At 38.2% G+C, this 21008-nt stretch overlaps 1 protein-coding gene across 6 annotated transcripts in view; it reads right to left on the bottom strand.

Annotated features, from left to right (window-relative positions):
- Positions 1-21008, bottom strand: part of MACROD2 (mono-ADP ribosylhydrolase 2) — a 1047040-nt gene that overhangs the window by 705756 nt on the left and 320276 nt on the right. The window lies entirely within an intron of this gene.

Genomic DNA, 21008 nt, shown 5'->3' with positions numbered 1-21008 from the left:
GACTGACATTGCTGTTGACTGGGCACTTATTTATGATCAGCTGGTACCAGGCTCTGTGGGTTTCATAGCAGGAAATGTGAAATTCATTACTCTTATCACACTACACAGTCCATCTTTTATGTATTATGCAGTGTACGAACTTACCGCAGGTGTAGACATGAAAACCTGGAAAATGAATATTTAATGATTATAACATTATATATGTATACATTTTGTTGTAGGAAAAATGCATCACTGTGTTTTGCCGCATATATTCCATTATGTTTTTCTAATAGGTCAGTATTTGCAATGGTATTGTCCAGCTGTTGGCAGCAAACATTTATTTCTGCTTTACCTGGCATAATTCTACCAAATCCTTTCTTTTAAAGGAGGTTCTACTAAAAGTTTGAAGAGCAAGATGACATCTCTTCAATGAGAGCAATTACTGAATCTCATAAAACAAAAGCAATTGGCCCCTGCATCAGATTTAGTCTATAGCCCTGTCTGTGCCTGGGAACCAAGCTGTCATCTAACTTAAATTAAACAACCACCGATTCTGACGTAAATTCTTTTCAATAAGAAGTATTCAAACAGAAATATTGCCAATAAACCAAACTCTCTCACTAAATCTTCCTTCATAACGTATTTACCATGAAACACAATATTGTGGTCGTTGTCCTCAAATCTAGATTGCATCTATTTCTATTTATAAGCTAAATAACTGACACAGAAAGAAAAGAAGTACTTCATAAATGTTTAAATTATACTCTAAACCTTGACAGGACAAAGTCTATCATATTAATTCTGCTTAATTCAGTTTGTTTGTTATTAAGATACATAAAACCTCTGTAACAAAAGTGAGCAGACCGACACATCACATACCAGACTTGATGTCAAGCATATAATGGCACAGCCAACCTAGCATTCTTAATTTGTTAATCTATAGCAATGAAATGAAGCATAAAAAGAAAAAAGGGGAGAATAGGGAAGAAAACACAAAACCTCTGAAGAAAACAGCAATTCAGTTACAAGATATTCTATGAAACTATGAATATTTATTAAAAAGCTAGGAGGGTTGTTGGTTTTTTCCCCACTTAGCTACAAATGTCTCCTTTAAAAACTCTTACCAAATATTAACAGGCATATTAAAAAAAATAAACTGCATATAAAAGAAAGCCAGAATGAAAGACATGCAGCTTTTAAGATAAGCATGTTTTCAGTGCAAGCATCTGCACTCAGAAGAGCATTTACACAAATTAACATATTTTATCCACTATAAGGGCCATAAAGCATTTCCAATTCAGCACATAATTTTTATTTGAATTGGTATGACAAAATCTTTAAGTGTGGCACTAGCAGAAGATATAAGAAGCTGCAAATGAGCAAAGGCAGCGGTGGATTTCCCTGCACAAAGAAGTGAGTAACAATCAAAAAAGGATAATCGTGGCAGAGGAAAAGTAGTTTTCAAATTTACAGCATCAGTTTCTTGTTGCCATGATGTTTTAAAGCAAATATAATCTCTGAGCGAGAAAAAGATTACATGATACTGTACAACCCCTTCTCTAGAAACATGGCAATTTTGTCATCAATACGTAGGTGAGAGATGCCAGTACTTCAGGAAAATAAAATAATTAGAAAGCTACTACACAGTTCCAGCTATCAGGCATGGTGCTATGCCTAGCAAACAAGGTCACTCCACATTCAAAGCTCTACTCCATCTGCAGATTATGGAATGCTGATAATATAGCTAGCTCCTTCCTCTACCAAAATTCAAACTGCAGTGATACACGCCACAGATAGGGTTGCCATGGTACAGCACTCACAAAGGCAAAGACTGCTTCCAGCACTTTATTTCATGGCTGCAACGACTTGTCTTCCTTGATTAGTTTTAAGTTAGTGATGGAAATACTAATAGAGCTGAAATAGGACACATTGGCTCTTGGGCTGTGTCATGATGTACTTCTCTGCAGTGAAAAATTCAAAAGGGATTGTTACTTTTCAAGTATATATAAGAAAAGTACTAAAGTATCTTCTAAATATACAGTATGTTTAACTGTATGCATAAAGCATCAATATAGTGTACAAGAAGCTACTTGTGAATTAGCTTTTTCCACTTTATTCATGCTTTGGTGCACATAAGACACCTTTCCAAGGTGGGTTCAGTACCAGAATAAAATATATTTTATTCTATGTTATTGACTACAGAAAACAGACATGGTTAAGTCCAGCAGCTACTGCCATCCCCTAGAAAGATCTTACCAATAACATATTGTCTCTTACCCATGTTTATGGGTGGTATTTATCCCATCAGACACTTAATGAATGTGCCTAAATTACCTAAGCTTAGCTGTCCCTGTTTAGGAAGCAGGAAGGCTAGGAGGGAAGGAAGGGAGGGTACTTCCTTCATTCACAGCTACAGACCTGAACTCAGATCCCCCAGACAAGCAAGCAGAGACAGCACAAATCTGGGCCTTACCAGGCCACAGTCTCTCCAGGAGACTCCATGCCCTCACCTGAATATTTTTTTGGGGTATTAAGATATTTTTGCCAGAGGCAGGCTATGGCAGAGCTACCTTTTGCAATCGTGTTTCTCACTGGGATCTTAGTCAATCAGAATTATTTTTCATAATAGCACAGATGCATACAATATGGCACATGGACAATATTCTGTCTAAAATCTACTGCAAATTATTCTAATGTATATTACTTCTAGTGCAGTTCATTGCATCATGAGCATCAGTGTCCTACAGATTTAGAAACTGTTATTTTAATTTACAAACTGGCAGTCAAGATCCTAAGTAAAAGTAAAATCTGTCCTACACCTGTGAAGAAGCTGTCATTACTATCACATTTGAGCCCTTGAAACGAAAACCTTCTTCTACCTTGAACCTGAAGAAATGTACAGCCTGGACCTACGCAAGAATACTTGGCAGCTGCACTGTCAAATAAAAATCTCACTGAAATATGTCTGAAACGATACCAGTAATTTGTTACCCTTGCTTAAACAATGTGTAGGAGAGAGAAGGTTCCTGGTGACAAAACATGCAGGCAAACTAGCACTGTATTTACCCATTGTCATTATCTGGAACTCCAGAGTAATAAATGGATGAAATGCAGCTCATAAAAATATTCATATGATGAAATTTATGGCTTACATTAAAGCACATTTAACTTGAAAAATGACTATGTAAAGCTCAACTGATCTGTTCCCTGTGTATATTTGCAGTCATATCTGTTTACTTTGGAGCAGTGTGTTTAAATTTATTCCCACTCATGCATATCCAAACCCTGTGCACCTCCCAAACAGATGAAACTTTGTCCCCCCTTTTTTTTTTTCTTGCCCCCCCCTCCCCCCCCCCCCCCCCCCCCCCCATTACATGCAGGTACTAAATATTTAAAACAGTGACTGGTACAATTCAATTTTCTAGACCATAGACATAGCCATACCCTGAGCTGCACAACACAAACCCCCTGTCCCCTTCCCTCTGTAAAGCTAAGAACAGGTATGCTCCACTGCTCACGGTGAAGTAACCAGTGCTGCAGAGCCAAGCTGGCCAAGAAGAGGACTGCATCCAAAGTAAAAGTTCTCTTTTCTTTTAGCACACTGTTCACAAGGGAAGAGACACCATGATCCTCCATGCGTAACACAGCTGTCTGAGACCACAGAGGCCAACAACTAATATCAAGCCATCTTTGCCCACCTCAAAGGCTGCTGGGGGAAGGAGGCACCAGGAGGAGGCTGGCCACATGAATCAACCTGTGCAGGCAGAGCCAGCCGCCTGTTGGTTAGGCAACCCAGCCTAAAGCTTTAACCAGAAAGCTGTTGCACAGATGCCAGTATAGATTACATCGGTCTTCTTATTTATACCTCTATTAGCATAATTAACAAAGAGTAAGCAGGACTCTTTTCCAACTCATATGTGAAACAAGTATCTCCTTCAAGAGTTTTCACTGTAGATAATGAGTAAAAAATATAACAAAAAAACCCAAAAAAAACAAAAAAACCCCCACCAACCAAACCAAACAAACCCACCAAAAAACCAAAACAACCAACAATGGTAAAACAGTCTCCCTTATTTTATGGGCAGAAGAAATATAACACCAGTACTTCTCAGTTTTAATACCCCCTACCGTTTCCTTCTGTGATCTTCACTGTGGTATCTGAATTTTTAATATACTGAGGGAGAATAAATACAGAACTTCCAAAATGCAATCTGCATGGTCTTCAAACAACACACCATGTTCCCAAAGTGACCATCAGGGAGCCATCCCAAGCTCCTTTCCAACTCACTGATAAAAGTGGCTGGTACGGAAACATCGATGGACAATGCTGCTCTTTGGACATCTTACGAAGCATATGGGAAAATGAAACATTATCATTCTAAAAACAGAGAGTATCAGGATGAGGTATTTTGCCAGTGGACTTGCACTTATAAGGACAGTACTAATTAAGAATGTTTCCAGTATGGAATTATTTTCCCTTTGTTTCATTCTCAAATGCAGGTCAGCCTTCTGATGGTAATACTTTACAGACAGAATTACAATTTCCAGGACATGCATTTCCAGGACGTGCCATTCACACTACTCATATGCTGAACTTCTTTTAGTTTATCTGGTTTATGAAAAGAACTGCTTTTCCCTCTGCTTCATAAAGATCCTAGCAAAAAACAACACAAACAAACAAACAAACACCACCAAAAACCCAAAACCAAGTGCAGTTTCTTTTTATTTTCTATTCTTTGAGACAAAAAATTCCAACAAGGTGAAAACCAAACCAGCAAGTGCAGAGGAGGACATTCAGTCAGGGAGACTTGGGAGCAACCAGATGACTTCACAAAACTATAGTGTGTTTAGATGCCAATGTTTGCAACTAAATGCTACATTAAATTAGAGCATGTATAACCGTTTCAAAACCAGCATCGAGTCCTGATTTCATTACCATCCAGATTGCTAAAAAAACCCAAACAAACAAAAACACCCCAACCAGTCTGAGTGAACTGTCATTTACAAAATGAGTGTTCCTCAGAGACAGACACATTTTACTGGGGGTGGGGAAGACATAAGTCAGAGAAGACATGTGGATTGAGAACCACAGTCTTCCTAAATCTTTTCTGAATTGTCATTTACTGCTCAGTTGAAAGGAATTTGCAGCACAAAATGATAAGAAATACAAACTACCTTCTTAATACATATGCCAAAACATTTACTTCTCTTTTTAATGCCACTTTAATTTCTGGTAAAATTCCAAACTAAGGGTTTATATTTTATGATACTGTCAACTTTGCATAAAACTACTGGTACTACTCATGACTTATATAGCCTCAGGGAGACTATTGATTTTTTCCCCTTCATAAATCTGAAAATGCTCTGTCTCTTCCCAATGGACCCATTATATTTATTGGTATCTATCACAAAACAACTGCTCAAGGTTATACCTATGAAAACATTGGAGGCTTTAATTCACTATACAGAGTTCAGAGAAGCCCACAGACTTTGGCCCAGAACCCAAAATTTGCCCTGACTGAAAAAAAATACTATATTTTTTAAATTGTCTGTCAGGACCACAGGGTAAAATTTCTTCTCTGGACAGGGCTTATACCCTCTCTAATGGAATATTAACCAAGTTTTAGAGGAAAGTGAAAAGTGAAACAAGCACTTCGTTATAGGTAGTTGAGATCAGACATAGACAGCGACCAATAAATATTAGTATAAATAAATACTTATGACAAATATTTCTCCCAAAACTCAAATGGCTAAAATAAAGAAATTATCCTGGCCCTCAAGCATAGACAACCAACTGCTGAAAACCATTTGAATGTCTGACATCTCAGACAGAAATAAAATATGCAGAGGTGTGGTCAAAGACTAAAAAGATGATATAAGCTCTTCAGGTCATTAAAATACAGTATGTTGTAATGACTGATTATGCTACTATTGCTTTAATTGGCATTGGAATCTTCAAAGATAAATCTGCATCAACTTTTAAGCTAATTTATGAAGGAATGAGGGCTGGCATCATGCAGTAATCTTCTACTCCCTCTTACCTGTACTGAATCCAAGTTGAAGATTTCCAGCTATACTAAACCTCATCTCCTATGCTATAATGAACTTCTAAGATAGTATATGCCTGTGGGATGTTCCTCTTAACACAAGAAAACTGCTGCCAGTATACACTAAGGCATTTCCACAGTATCACAGTATCACCAAGGTTGGAAGAGACCTGAAAGATCATCGTGTCCAACCTGGGTTTAATCTGAGTCATGGGACTATTTGTGAACTTGTCCACAGCTGTCACTGCAGCAGGTGCTGGAAATACACAGGAGACCAGCAGAGTAAAGATTCTGCTTTCTTTCTTTATGTTATTAGTATGGACTTGAAAGGTAGGAGTACTGTCATCTGTAGCACGTTCTCTGCTTCACAAAGCAGCATGGCAAGAAAAGGAACACTGCCTCCAAAATCTGCAGCTAAAGCAATGCCATTTACTTTTAAGACATGTGAAAATATAGTCATCACAATCAAAACTGTAGCCTTTGCCAACAGATTTCACTAAGTGGTATCTGAGATACCATAATTTTGATTACATTTAGAACAAAAGCATATGCCTACTGCGCAGTTAAAGTACGCAGATGCTGACTATATATTGCTTTGCACTGTACTTTAATAAATTAAACACAGAAATTGCAGTATGTTATCCATATTCTACATGGAAATACCTACAGCCTAATTTATAACTGGCAGCTGACCAGTTGGCAAGGCAGGCTTAGACTTTGCATATCACACAAATACATAGACTTTCATTTGTAATGTAGCTTTCAAAAAATGAGCAGTAGCAAATTTTGAAGTCCATAAATGTTATGCTGAACCAACACACTCAGCTATAAAATCTTGTGTCCCAAGAGTATGACCTGTTCCAAAAACAACAAAAAAAGGTGGTGGTGGGGGGGAGGGTTTACTTTAGCTCATTTTACAGTGCCAGCTATTATAAACATTTGGTCGATACATCTCAAGGCACAAACTTCTGTTTTGCTATAAACTGCTGAAATAAAACAGCTTGCAACAATAAGCCCAAAATAAGGGGTACTTCTGACATCAGAAGATTGTCAGACATTAACACCATGGGTTTACTTGCTTTCTTGGTGTGTTTGTTATTTGTTTAATGGCAATATTTTGTAACATTGCTCTTTATCTTTACTCTCCACGATAGTGAAGTTATTACCACCCAATTATTGTAGCGAGAGAATTATCATAAATCTTTCCTGCTTTGCTTCAGTTACATTTAACAAATTCAAAGTGAGAAAAAAGCTCCATGTGTATGTACCATTAACTGTACCAGGAATTTGTTACAGATACACAGTCAAAACAGAAACAGAAATTATTTACTATTGTCATTAGAATATGTCATATTTACAACTTCAAAAATGGTTGCTGCAGTAGTAAACCTTCTTTGCCTACAGGCTCAGAAAAAAACCAAAATCACTGGAAAACAGAAACACTATATATTGACCTGCTCACATGTGCAATTAATTTTTATATGACAATTTGTGAGAGGAAAATGTAAAATTTACAGGTCATTAACATCTCTCAATTCTTAACAAAAAAAATCTTTACGCGAATACTGAAGTTGTAGGTAGGAACAACACAGACACAGCCCAGGCTTCTTTCAGGATTCAAGCCAGTGACTTCAAAGAAAATAAAAATACCTCTGACAAGCACAAAATGTGATAAAATGCACCTTTTTTCTCTTCTAAACAGGACTCATTATTAAATAAAACTAGTCTTTCTAGTGGAAACAAACCATAGTGCTGTTAAAAAACAGCACTGGAAAGTACTGCACTCGGGCTGAAAGGCCCACACAGTGCTGCAGCTTCTCTCCTTTGCTATTAGAAGAAATTACATAGTTATTCAAAACACAAAGCTGATGTCCACGACAGGTTTTAGTGTCAAACATTGCATCACCTGTAGGGACAAAGGGGTGATTTAAGACTGGATCAATGTTTTGAACCTTCCTTTAGCTGTCCAAGAGGTCACCACACGAATAAAAAATGCCACAAGGTAAGAAAAGCCAAAATATATTTGGTGTGATCTCTGTATCAACATTGTCAAGGGTTAGGGCTGGGACAGCCACTCAACAAGTGACAAATGCTCTTTATTAACCCCTCTCCCTTGCCAAAGGGGAAAAGAAAGGGAATAAGGGAGAGACTTATGGTTTTGAACAACAACCATTAATGAACATACTGATAATAATAAAATTAAATATATACAAATGTATACAAAAGCAATATTGAACTTAACTGCCCTGATGGCAGTTAGTCACCATCACCACCAATACTTTGGGCAGGCGCTAGGAAATGAGACTGGACTCACTGGCAAATGGGGATCAGATTCTGGAGCTAGAGTCAGGAACACACAAAAAAAGGATTGAAAGCACACTAGACACTGCACACAAGATTTAGCAGCGACCTTGGTCTGCACACCAATCCTTGGCAGTAACTGTGAACACCAAGAAGCGTCACTTGCAGATACCATCTGCAAAAGCAAGCCATTAACTTCAGCAAGGGCGGTAACTTAGAAGAGACTTGGCTGAAAAGTAAAGTCACTGAAGAGTATTAGTTCTGTTCTAGCTCAATCCAGGAACACGTAATGATTCACTTGGTCCTTACAATCAAGTAGCTAGTACGACTCAAGATACCTTGCTGCTTTCCCCTTATCGGAGCACAAACTGAAAAACAGTGCCTATCATTTCCCATGACTTCCCGTGTCTCCCAGCCTACCCTTTGCTGACCCCAACATAAAATGCCATCAAGCAGATCATATAGAATTCCAGATTAAGACTTTTAATATATCTTTACAGTGAAATGAACATGTGATTAGCACTTCATAGAACCATAGAACGGTTTGATTTGGAAGGTACCTTAAAGATCGTCTAGATCCAGCTACCCCTGCTACAAGCAGGGAGACCTTCTGTCAAATCAGGTTGTTCAAATTTGCTAGATTTGTGTTAGCCAAGTTACACTATTCTTTTACTTCCTCTGCTAAGCTGTGAAACAATGAGCTGTGGGGGTAATCCCATCTACCTTTTGAAATCATGCTCACTGAAAAAAATATGGCATTCTCAGTTAGAAGTATCTAAAATTTCAAACAGAATTGACTGTCCAAGTTGTTTTTGCTTCACACTTCTTCTTAGCTACAGAGACTCTCTTGTCCCTCTCTTTAAGTGACAGCTGAGGTTCTGAGCAACAAGAAGTTTGCCTAATACACACTTCAGGATGAAACATCACTATGTACTTCACTCTTGTGTCAGTGAATACTGTTACAGGAAAGGATGCAGCTGCATTGTGTTTAGAAAGCTAATAAATTGTTGCTGTTGTAGGAAAGTGTCCCAGGAGGCCAGGAAGCAAGTCAAGACACTGCAATTTTGCACTGCTTTTATAGAGAGGATGGCTGAATACTGCAAAGGCGAGTGATATATTCTTACTGTCAAGACCACAGGACAAAACAGAAATCAGTTAGTGAAAGTAATTAACTGCAAAAATATAATTTGAAAACAGAATTTAATAACAAAATGCATGAGGAGAAAAGTAAAAATTTTTGCAAAGGTATCAAATACTATGGAACACCTCAAATGATTCTGTAAAGGTATTTAACTGTCACCTACACAGAGGTTACCTTTTCAAAGGTAAGTTTAAGGTATTTTGCTACATTACATTTCCTAGTCTCCTGCCTCTGTGTTTACTGCAGTTTCACAGGAATGCGTGTGAGTGCCACAAGAAGAGCAGCAGGAAATAAGATCTGTTTTTAATGGGAGCTACTTAAATAAAGTTTAAAAATAAAGTACTTATTTTCAAAACTAGATTGCTTGATTTTTTAAGGGCTTTGGCTCTGCAACGAATGAGGGTGCTCTAAGATGCACATACCCAAAATCCCGATTCACTTTAAAATTAGTACTCTCTTAAAAGTATGAATTGCTCCATCTGGAAGTGATTAGGGTTCCAAGGATGCACAGCATTAAGTAATTTAACTTACTGAAGTACTTCTTTTTAATAAGCTCTTCAATTTAAAAATAAGAATAGATTAAAAAAAAAATAATCCCCAACAGCCAACCTTCCTAGTACAGCTGTTTGAGTCACACGAAGCACATTTAAGATATGGAGGTGGGGGAATGAGTTTCTTTAAGCCAACAATAAGAATTGTAATATCAACAACCTAGACATACAACTGCATAGGAAAAAAAAACAATCAAATACTTTATCTGAGATGTTTGTCTGTGACAGTCTGTCCCTTTGGATGGCTACCACCTAGATACTTGCTGGGGAAAAGAGTAGGGACAGCACAATAGCTGCCATAGGTATTTGGTCAACCAGCAATGCATATGTACGTTACACACAACAAATGGTAAACAAAATTGTGATTATAATGCAAAAGCTCATACTTTCAGCACAGAAATCAGAATGCATTTCATAGGGACAGACATTGATTCATGTTGACACAGGTGACTTCTTCTACTCTTAAAAGGTAGGAGGTTAAATACACATTAACTCTGTCACCTGTATTCACCCATCTTGCTAGAGTGTTATTTGAACCCAGACCCAAAAAATATGTTGGCTAGCTTCCAACTGGAAGAAGCCACAGAAGCACCAAGGACTGCTTACCCCAGGCAGAGGGTGGGTACAGAGGACACACAGGGACAAATGGTGCCAGCACACAAATGCAGAGGTCAGTGTCCACTGAACACTTATTCCAGAGATCAAGTTTTCCTTTGTTGGAAACATATGCTCTATTTTCATGACTTCCCATTTTTGCCACAATTACTTTCCCAAAAGTATCACTGCAGAAACGATTCTCTAGAACACCTGAAAAGTCTTTGGGGAATATGGCTAAATTGGAGTTTTAAAGTTCAATATATCAGGTCACAGATTAAACCAAAATTAGTCATTTTATGTTCTGATAGGAGCTTCTTCCCTGCCTGACTTTGAAATGTTTTGATGAATATCACTTGGATGTTTTCTAGGGGGTTTAACAGAAGAAAAGTTAAATGCTGGTATTTGACAACGGTAATTTTGGTATTTTTCAGGTTAAAATCTTTCCAGTTTTGAAAGGTTGAAAAGTTAAAGTAAGATGCTAATTTCTCTGGGTAACATGAAAATTAAAATATATTTCTAACTTGAATGAACTGACATGCATCATCAGTTGTATTTTCAATTAAGGTTCTGCAATGTTGATTAATTCACTCATTTGAAAACAATTTACATACAAGATGGTCAGGGAAGTGGAATGTTGCCCTGGGGGAACTCAAGAGAAGAGTCAGGGATCAAAGTCTGAAAGCAAATTGACATAGTTGGGGAGTTTTCAATAGAATGATAGCAGTGGTTGAAGATCACAGCAGTCAAATGAATCTTTTTTGCTTAGAAGATGGTTACTGTCATCACTGAAGATTTAAGCCTTCAGAATTTTCATAGACACACAGCCTTGTACTTCAAGCTATCCAGAAAATGCCAGCCATCAGTCTAGGGAAATACTTGAATACTGAGATGGAAATCAGCTTGAAAATTTGCATTTAGGGACTTGTAAGCTTGTGGATGAGCTTTTACGTTATGAAATTATTTCCTTGTATAAAACCACACAACTTTTGCCAGCTGACTCCAGAAAAACCCTGACTTTCCCCCTACACTCAGTTGTTACAATTAACCAGGAATATTAATAAGAAATGGACCTATTTATAAAGAAGTTTATAGAGAAAGATTACTGATAGCTGCTAGAATATTTCAGTGCCCCAAGACATATTCCAATTTGTTATGCTTAAATTGCAAAAATAATTTCAGTTGCAATCAACTGCGCCATCTTTTTGAAATGTTTAGGGAAAAAAATCAGCATCTAAGGAAATAAACATCACTAATTCTAAATTCTAAAATTTACTCACAGCACTGAAACACCATGCCAGGACTGCTGGTTTCACACTTCCCACGTAAGGAAATGTTTAGTAAAGGAAAAAGCATATTTTATATACAAGTTAAATCAATGTCAAGCAAAACAAAAAAAATCAGTAAATATTAGTTTGAACTTAGAGACAAACTATGAAACACAAGACCTTGTGCCTTTTAAAAATCTACTTCATAAGGAGCAGCTAGAAGTGCCCTTCTCCAGCTGTTGTTGGAAAGCTGTCACTTCATTTTTAAATAGAGATGTCAAAGGTCTACAAACCTGTTATTGAACAAAACTGAAAAGCATATGACTATGAACAATTGAAAACGACTGGGGTGATGGGGTTAGGTGCAGGGACACATGATTTCAGGCAACCTTTTGGCTTGCCATGCTCTTTGAATCTCAGTCCTCAGTCCTCTGGAGCTCTCAAGTCTCTGCAGTTCCCTAGTCATACATAAATTCAGGACCACAAAGCATACCTCGTCCCCTCTGCTCTAGGGGCTTCTAATGAGTCAAAAATGAGAATGTCAGCACAGATGAACTTTTAGAAGTGAAAACTTATGCTACACATTTCTAGAAGTAAAAAGTAGACACAAGTCTCAACTCAAATGCAGCACACTTCTGCTCGAGTAATATGTTCTGCAAAGATAAAGCACCCATGTAAGGCACCATCCTGTCAGTGTCAGATACACAGAAAAAACACTAACTTTTTATGATTAAAAATACAGTTCTACACTGGTAACATAATTTTTCATCCAACAATGTGAATATTCATATCTCTTTACCAATGTAATTGTGTAATCTAGCTCTGATGTGGACACTAAGCAGAAAGCTGCATTCATGTAAAAGTTCTCCCTGTGCCAGTATATGACACAGGAACAAAGCCTTCTCCATCTGCTTCAAATATCTAGTGCCTCAAAAGAGATTGTGCTTGGACAAAACTGAGCATCCCATCTGAAGGAAAAATAGATAATCCCTCCTTAAATGGGAAATGAATAATACTGTGTGAGTAATCGTCAGCAGAAATCAAGGATTAGTTGCCCCCACCTGCTACACGTAGCAATGGCATCAAAGACTCATTGATGCAAACACTGAGGAACATATACTCTCTTTTGCAGTGGTGGTGGAGAAAAAGGTATGGAAGAGACAAATGCAGGAAATGCAGAAACAAATTGTAATCTCCCATGCCACTGGTATCATTCAGATACATCAATAAAGCAAAACCACAGAGAGGTGTGGCTGAGTTGGATGTCAGCGAGGGATCCCTCTGCACAGATTAGTGCCATTGTTCCTCATGCACCATTTATGTGTGGACCAATGCACAGAGCACACAAAAGTCATCATTCTGATTTTACAGATCCAAACCCAGGATATGGCCAAACACAATGGACAGTGTTTTCAGACAGTAACATGGTCCAATATGTTTGTTTAAACAATTAAAACTCCACCACTTCGTATGTGCACAGAGCCCAATGAACTATCCAAAAGACTAACTTGACAGTAATGAAGAGCACACATCTTCTAGAGATGGCAGGTAAAAGTAATAAACTGTACTGGTGTTATCAGTATCTTGCACTTCTCAGCACCTCCACAGGCAAGGTAGGGCCCTTCCTGTGCTATGATGGATGTAAGCTATGTAGAAGGGATGCCAAAACAGATGCTGTCATGAGGACTTTGGTTGCTGAGCTTAAACTGGAGGAACTCAGGGCATTAGCTCTTTGGACTGCCTCGTTCAAACCAGAGTGTGCCAGCTGAAAGGGTGGTACTCATACATCTGTGAAACTCTCTTCCCTCTGTGGGCTGCTCTTCACTGGCCTCCCATGCAAGTGAAGGGCTAGATGAGCTGGCAAAGCCAATTCAGCAGAAACTCAAAAGCAAAACTCCTTTTTTTATACTTAACAAGTAGGAGTCGACAAAGGTGTCCATCCACTGGCAACTCTGACTCTGTAACCTGTGCATGCTTCATTTTTAATGCTGTTTTTACTTCAAGCAGTTGACAGCGCCAGCAATAATCATTGCTACTATCTTTCCACAGGCAGCTTTGCAAGGTCAGGGTCATTCATCCCCAGGCACAGATCTTTTCCCTTAGCAAGAATTTAAAGGCAAAGAAAAAAAAAAAACAAACAGGAAAACACAATCATTAGAAAGTTTTAGGACATAAATGTGGAGGATGCATTACAACTGATGATATTTTAACCACTCTTATTTAATGAACACAAGATGACTCTGAAAGACAGAAGCAAAAAACAGCAGACTGCAAATGCATATGTAAATGAAAAGGGGAGTGGAAGGGGGTGTATTCCTGGATGTAAACCTTACATAAGGCCAAGAAATGCAGCTACATTCTCAGTGGTCCTAAAGGTATTGTCAGGTGCTTTATTTTCAGGGAAACATAACCAAAAGTTAAAGCCCATTTAGGCAAAAAAATTCTGTGTAACTGTATGACTGTAAGCTGCCTTCTGCAGAAATACTAGAAACATCCAACTGCTTGAAGAGCACACACTTCTAAACTCACATTATGCAATGAAAAGAATATGTCCTTTTCCCTTCTGAAGGCCTATTTATATGCCTAAAATTATACACATGACTAATAATTAAGCATGATTAAGTTCTAATTACTTCGTTTGTGCTTCCTTAGTGCATCTTTTATTTCATTCTAGCAGCATCAAATTGTGAAAACCAGAGACATGAATGGCTGAGATTGACTGCCATCGGATTCAGACACATTTCAGCCCACCCTGAAAAATGTAAGCTTCCTGTCACATGCTGTCAGTAAAATTCATATCTTCCAAACAAAGGTTGAGAGCACAGAGCTTACACGGCACCTTTAGATTTTACATTTTGTTTGACATCTCTCATTTGTGAGAAAAGGCATTTTATAACCACTTTCCATCCTGTCTGTCCCCATCACCACCACCCCCACCAAACATAATTGCTTTTACTATAAATATCTGACAGTGCTAGTGAAAGTAATAAAGAGTAGGATTTAGAAAGCTCTTTTTGACTACCTAATAGATTTGTTATATAACTGCAAAATCTTCCTGTAGTGTTAATGTTAAGTAGCTCCTTATCGGGGTGGGGGGAGAGGGGGCGGGGAGGAAGGAAGTAACAAGGACAATTAGAAAAAAGTCCAATTCTTCCACTTAAAGCACATTCCAAAAGTCAGCTTATCATCTGGCAGCAAGCTACATACCTGGAAGTCTCATCACAGTGATTCAATATTAATGTCATTGTTATCAGTTCCTTATTTGATCATATCCTAAGTTTGCCTGGTAGAGTGCATGTACAAAGGAAGAGAAAAAGGACTGAAGTTTGCCTAGGTAAATCCCATTACTTTCAGACTCAAATATTCATTATAATAAGAAATAACTGATAGGATGCACTGTATCAGCTGCTATGGAAAACGACTTTCGACGAATGTTCAATATACTGAGCAGATATTAAAGTGTTCCAAAGCTGCCAATAATAACTGAGCAGCAAAACCTGACAAGAGCAAAGCAAATCAATCTACCTAAAATGACATACACAGAAATCAATCTTGTATTAAAAAGAAACTTGAGCAAATCAAATGAATAAACATTCCACCAGAGTTATAATTTACAGGTATGATCCAGATTGTATGTGTTATTCTGAGAACCAAAGAGCTTCCAAATTGCAGGAATATCTCCATGCATACATTGTTCTGGTCATAATTAAAAGAGGAGATAAATATCTAAGTATCTCCTGGTACTTTTCTTGTAACCCAAATAATTCTGCAAACACAGGGAGCAAATCTAGGTAAAAAGGTACAGTGAAGATATAACCATAAATAGCAAAATGTAAACACTCCTCTGAAAGTGTTTTTTTCTATGTTTCTTCCCTAGAGCAAAAGGCCTGGGTGTCAGAATGGTTGTTCACAAACAGCCAATACTTGCTTTTGCAAAATTTCACCTATCTAAAACATATTTTGTTAAGTCAGTGAAGAACTAAGTCTCAGCAAGGAAGTCTCACCTTATCCTGAAGACCTTGGGAGACAATATTAAGTCCTGAAGGAGCACCAGGACTGATGGATATCTAGCAATTTCTCACACAATTATGCAAAAACGTGAGGAGAAGATACAATTTCACAATTGGCATAAAAATTAAGGAACAGATTACAGCAAGTACAACCTGTGGAAAAACAGCAGCAGCCCTAAGCAGAAGTGATCCCCCTCTCTGGTGACCCTTTCACAGTACAGACCTTGTTCCCTGCCTGGTATTGACTCCCTGCCCCAAGCAGCATCCTCCAATAAACTGTTCTCAGATCATCCAACAGGTTACAGGAGGAATTGGCCTGAACGTGATGGTAACATGCCTCTGAAGCACACGGGACACCTTGTACCTCTCAGCTGACTTCCATCACAGAGTGAATGGTTTGCCAATAGCTACCATATAATATTATGTTAGATGTTCTACCTGTTCACTGGACTGGAGATGTGCCTAACACATTAACTGAATGTTATTTTCAGCAGAGATGTGTATGTGGGCGTGTGCACTAGAGTAAGAAGAGCCATGGCAGTCATGGATTGCACAGTGGTTTCCATAAACAGAATCTTCTGTTGAAAGCTTTTCCCCCTGCTGTACTAAAGCTTTCCATGTTTGGCTTCAGGAAAAAAAAAAAAAAGGGAAAAAAAAAACACAGAATTGCTCTAAATACTTTGGGAATGAAAGAACTCCCATCTCAAATCCATCACCATGCAGAGAAACAGGAGTGTGATTTCACTGTGTTTGTTCTCCTCCACAATTTATTTCAACACATGGTACTTTCTCCATTTTCATCTTTAATTTTTGGTCCTTCCTTTCAGCAAATATTAATTGAGGCAAGGTTTACTCAGATGGCTAAACATACCTGAGCAGAGGGAAGCTTTGTTAGTGCTTTAAATCAGCTGGGACTTCTAGAAATGGAACATCAGCTGAGCATGGTAAAGTGTGGGCCTGTTAAGGAAGGCTGGACAGCACTTGTATTTTCCCAGAATGCCAAGTTGGAAGTGACTCCAAGGATCATCTAGTCCAACCTCTAAACCTCTGTAGCTTGGAAAGTTACTGAAAAGCTGCAGTAGGTCTTAAACTGCACAGTATGTGAGGGAGAAAGAAGAGTGACACTGGCCAAATTCAATCCCAAATATGCAAAGACCAAGGTAAACAGTCTAAAGCATTATTAACTGAATTCAGTTGATGATGATGAATTCAGATGAATGAACCTCATACATGGAACCAGTTCCAGCCCTACATATTATATAAGCTGTTATTTCCTCAGGCAGTGTATAAACCCTATGATGGGATTTTAAGCGGGGTGATCTCAAACTTGACCATTTCTAGAAGTCCTATGAGGTATGAAGATCTACTGGGTTGTTTACATTTGCTTTGTTCAAAAGAAAGCTGTCTCCAGACAGACTCATGACAGAAGGTAGATAAACCACAAGCAAAGGAAGGTATCAGGCACACATACAGAATAAAGTTTTCCCTTTGCAATCTGACATTATCTACCTGGGTTGAAATGTAATCTGTTCTTTCTTCTGAATGTTAGGAAAACAAAACCAAAGCCCAAGCATACACACTAAAGTGCTGTCAAGAGGAAAATCCATATTATGCAGGTGACAGGTTCCTCTAACAAAGCATTTAAAATAGCAAAATACAGGGAAATACCACCGCTTGCCTTCAAATACCTAGAGAAAAGGTTAAAGAATACAAAAGGCAAGAGAGGAAGAAATATTAGCACACAGCAGCATAAGCTAAGAGTGCAAAGTGTGCTAATTAGTGTATTATAATGACTTCTGACAGCTTCACATAATGCTTTTTCATCATCATACTGTTTCAATTACACATTCTCCACTTCCCACATTAAAACCAGCTTCACTATTATTTTTCACCTGCTGTTTTGGTATTAGGTTTAAGCACTTAGGTCTTTCAAGAAAATAATTTTATTTTCTCAAGTTAATCACTGATTCCCTCAAAAAAACAAAAAACAAAACAACACAAAAAAAAAACCTAAGGGGAAAAAATCCTCTGTTCTGTGAAAGCATAAAAGAAAAGGGAAGTGTTGCAATGTGGTATGCCAAAACATTATCTACAATATTCCTTGACCCTCCATGCTCCACAAAGCCCTCCGTTAGAAGCCAGTCATGCACTTGCAGCACACTGGTACAGAAACATTAAAGCTGGGCTAACTTTCCCCAAATGCTGAAAGAATGATAAAGCAGCCCATTGTTTTTTAACCTTTAGCTCAGTATTAAGCATGGAAACAAGCATTAAGACAAATGTCTGGACGTCTGATCCACTAACAATATAAATTACAAGATAAAGTTGGCTGTTTCATTAGTAATGGCCTGCTGGGGAAATATGTACCTTCCAATTTATTTCTGTTTAACCTTGTGCCTTGAAGAATTGCAAATAAGGAAATCCAAAATGAATGCACAAATGCACCTAAATCCTTTCCATTATTTAAAATACTGGATTATTTCACTGTTCCCACTGCAATGGGCACAACAAAGACCAAAAGACTACCTCCCTCCTCTCCTTGAAAGGCCAAGCAGCACACCATGATGTCAAGCATATGGGATGCATACCATGGGGCACTGTGAACTCCTGAAAGAAGCACAACTCCATGGCAGAACCCTACTCATGGGCTCTGACAACAGACTCGAGGCAAAATGAATGGGTCTCCTCCTACGCATGTCTCTGAGCTCACTCTGGGGAGAGGCAGCAGCACGAGGACAATGATTGCCTCCGGGAAACAATCTTTCCCATCCCCAACTTCATGGGACACACCCTATCTGCAGTCATAGTATGGGTGGAAGAGTTTTTTCCATGCACTCATAGCCCATTCTGTTGCAACAAGTTGAGTGCATTCTTCTTCTATCCACTACTGAAAGCTGCCAGGAACCTGTAAAGCAAGTTGAGATTTTTAGCACGCTCTAGGGGTGCCCAGAGCCTCACAGGAGTTGGTGTTCACAAAACCACCACAAGCAGTGAAGCATTATACAAGGCAAATGATCTTGATCATTTAATGATAATTTACTGTAGTAAGCATCAGTGTACCCACATTTTCAACCACTTCACCACTTATTTTATGAAACATTCACTTAGCAAGAAAACTCCTGACAGAGAGCCACAAAGCAGGAATTCCTCCTAGAAATCTTCATGCAGCAACTCATCCGATTATTCCCCTTCCTTTTACATCTCACTGAATGTTAACACTGAAAATGGCATGAAGGTAAGAGCCAATATTTTAGCCTAAATTCCATATTTGGTCAAAATTCTCAATTCCACCTCTGCATTCCCTTTCCCCTCCAACATAATGCTTTAGGTCCTTAATTAAAGTTCATATGGCTACAGTGACACTCCCAGGCAAGGAAAATCTATACTTGGAGGTTTGACAACAGTATCTTTGAAGCATCAAGTACTGTATTAAACTGCTGCAATCTTTTTTTTTTTTAAGGTATTTGGATACTTGTAGCAATCATGGATTGCTGGACTGAATTTTCAACACCAGGGACCTTTAAGCAAGACCTTCCAGGCACTGTGGTGCCTTTTTTGTTTAATTTTCCCATGTGCCTAGTACCCTTGTGGCATATTGTGGTGGTCTTCAATCCCCACATACCCCCGCACCCTTTCTGCAATCTTTCTAGAAAAGTGTCTAGAAAGATCTTAAATCAGCACTGCAGTGCTTAGAAATAGAAAGGATTAAGAGATTTAGGCAATAAATATTTAAGCTACTGAAGCTTATTATTTTCATCCTCACAATCTATTCATGTAAGAGCAGCCACCTTCGAATTCAAAGCAGAAGATTTGAGATTTAAATGTAGGTTCACGTTAAGTGAATTTAAGACACAAAAAGTGACAGGAGTTGGAATACAGCTCTTTTGTGAATTGAAGAAAAAGAAACGAAAGAACAGAAGCAGCAAACAAATTACATGACCTGTCAACCCTGTTAGATATTGTGTTGAGAGCAGAAGGGATGAATGGGGACTTCCCACTTCTATGTCTATCACAGACAAATGAAAATATATGCATGATTTTGAGTAAGGTATTTAGGAAATGACAGATAAGTCATAAGAAAGGCAAATTTGTTTTCCCTGCTGAGAAAATAACATAGCTCAATAACACTACTTTCTTTCAAATTCCTCAGGACAATGATTCACATAGGGCAATTTCAATTTATTTTGACTGTTTACTCTGTGTTGACAACCTGAATTGGTAACTTCCGATATTCTACTGTAGGGAGCAGTCTTAAACATGACAGCTCAAGCTCTAAAGAATTAATAACTTCAAATTATACAGCTCTTAACAAGCAGCCTTTCATCCCAGCTATTCCAGCCTTAATTCCAGCACTCCAGATTTGTGTTTGTTTTGTCCTGAAGTAGGGCATTTAATTCCAGAATGTTATTCTTTCCATTATTTGGGAATTACACATATCAACCACGTCTGGTAAGACCAGAGAAATTGAGGGGAAAAAACAATTAGGAAAATTATTCGAATGGCACAATTTGCTACTCTCCAGAAATACCTGTGCTCACTTATGTGCTTGAAAAATTCCTTCTCTAAAAGTTTCCTTTATTTGAAAAGCATGACCATATGCCATATGAGCATATAGAATCATAGGGCTGTCCACAATATGGAAATAGATTTATGCAGACAGCGTATTTAACTCCACAATAACCACCTCAACACGAAGGGCACAAGCCACATAAAGAAACCAATTTCTGCTTGCATAACTAAGGATTGTGTCACTGCCACAACCTAACCAATTGCTTTTAAATGTCACAGGAAAACCTACAAACTACAGTAAGCTCACAAAAAGGCTGCCCAAGCAGTAAAATTTTCCACCACCACTTTGTTCAGGTTGCTGAAATTACATCTTTAACAGAGGGCAAACTGAAATTTTGTGATCTTGGAACTCTCATACGACATGCACCATTCCTCTCAAGCAAGATAACTTTTTTTGTTTCTTTTTTCCCCCCTTAACTGCTCCATTCCTTTCTTTAAGCATAAAAAGTACGCCCTACTATTTGCTAACTATTGTCAAGTAATCGGAGTCTAAGAATGTAAAATTAAAGTTCTAACAAAACTGACATAAGCTTCAAAAACTCATT

Source organism: Dryobates pubescens, chromosome 3, assembly GCF_014839835.1.
Source record: "Dryobates pubescens isolate bDryPub1 chromosome 3, bDryPub1.pri, whole genome shotgun sequence".
NCBI lineage: Eukaryota > Metazoa > Chordata > Aves > Piciformes > Picidae > Dryobates > Dryobates pubescens.
This window is presented reverse-complemented; position numbering and strand designations above follow the sequence as displayed.